Source organism: Arachis hypogaea, chromosome 13 (genome assembly GCF_003086295.3).
Source record: "Arachis hypogaea cultivar Tifrunner chromosome 13, arahy.Tifrunner.gnm2.J5K5, whole genome shotgun sequence".
In the NCBI taxonomy this organism is placed as follows: domain Eukaryota; kingdom Viridiplantae; phylum Streptophyta; class Magnoliopsida; order Fabales; family Fabaceae; genus Arachis; species Arachis hypogaea.
Window position 1 is genome coordinate 119308519 of NC_092048.1, and position 1753 is coordinate 119310271.

Genomic DNA, 1753 nt, shown 5'->3' on the forward strand with positions numbered 1-1753 from the left:
GAGCTTTTCCTTTCCACGCGGTCGCATTAGTCATGCGACCGCGTCAGTCATGCGGCCGCGTCGCTGCTGATTCGTGCTTGGCACGCGATCGCGTCGTCCATGCGATCGCGTGGATACCAGTTTCCTTAAAGCTCCGTTTTGCTTTCTCCTTCCATTTTAGTATGTTTCCTTCTCCATCCTTTAAGTCATTCTGCCTTAGAAAATCTGAAACTACTCAACACACTAATCACGGCATCGAATGGAAATAAAGGTAATTAAATTAATTAATTTTAAAGCTTAGGAAACATGTTTTTCATAATATGACATAATGAGGAAGGGAAAGTAAAACCATACAATTAATGTGAATAAGTAGGTGAAGGATTGTATAAATTACTCAAATTAAGCACAAAAGAACTCATGAAATATGGGTTTATCACTTATATCTCTCCCAAGCTTCATAGAGGGATTCACCTTCTTTCTGTTTGAAGGTTTAAACATCCACTCTAAGCTTGCTAAGCTTTTGAGGAGGAAAGAACTTGGCTAAGAAAGTCGTGACCAGCTTATCCCAAGAGTTTAGGGTATCTTTAGGTTGAGAGTCCAACCATATTCTAGCTCTGTCTCTTACAGCAAACGGAAAAAGTATAAGGCTGTAGACCTCAGAGTCAACCCCATTGGTCTTAACAGTATCACAGATTTGTAAGAACTCAGTTAAGAACTAACAAGGATCTTCTGATGGAAGTCCATGAAACTTGCAGTTCTGTTGCATCAGAGAAACTAATTGAGGCTTTAGCTCAAAATTGTTTGCTCCAATGGCAGGGATTGAGATGCTTCTTCCATGTAAATTGGAATTTGGTGCAGTAAAGTCACCAAGCATCTTCCTTGCATTATTATTATTTTCGGCCATATCTCCTTCTTTTTCGGAGATTTCTGTCAGATTTTCTCCAGAGAGTTGTGCTTTAGCTTCCCTTAGCTTCCTCTTCAGAGTCCTTTTAGGTTCAGGATCAGCTTCAACAAGAATGTTCTTATCCTTGTTCCTACTCATATGAAAAAGAAGAAAACAGAAGAGAAAATATGGAATCTTCTATGTCACAGTATAGAGATTCCTTATGTAAGTATAAGAAGAGAAGAATAGAGGAAGGAAAAGATAATAATCCAAACACAGAGGGGAAGAGTGGATTCGAATTCTTGGGTGGAAGAGAAGTATTAGTAGATGAATAAATAATTAGAAGGAGATAAGAGAGAGAAGAATTCGAAAATAAAATAAAATAAAAATATTTTTTTGTTTTTAATTTAAAATTAAAGTTAAAATTCGAAAATAAGAAAAGAAATAAAATTTAAAATAATTAGTTAATTAAAAAGGAATTTTGAAAAAGAGGAAGGTGATTTTCGAAAATTAGAGAGAGAAAATTAGTTAGGTAGTTTTGAAAAAGATAAGAATCAAACAAGATAAGATTAATTGAAAAAAAGATTTGAAAATCAATTTTGAAAAGATAAGAAGTTAGATAAGAAGTTAGAAAAGATTTTGAAATTGATTTTGAAAAAGATGTGATTGAAAAGATATGATTGAAAATCATTTTGAAAAAGATTTGAAAAGAAAATTAAAAAGATTTGATTTTTGAAATCAAAGTTGATTACTTGACTAACAAGAAACTTGAAGATATGATTTTAAAATTTAAAGTTTGAACCTTTCTTAATAGGCAAGTAACAAACTTAAAATTTTTTGAATCAATCACATTAATTGTTAGTAAAGATTTTGAAAATATGAACAAGATAA

At 32.7% G+C, this 1753-nt stretch overlaps 1 pseudogene; it reads left to right on the forward strand.

Moving 5' to 3' along the window:
* The first annotated feature begins 391 nt into the window (after nucleotides 1-391).
* On the forward strand, nucleotides 392-490 carry LOC112738897 (small nucleolar RNA R71; annotated as a pseudogene).
* Nucleotides 491-1753: the final 1263 nt, after the last annotated feature.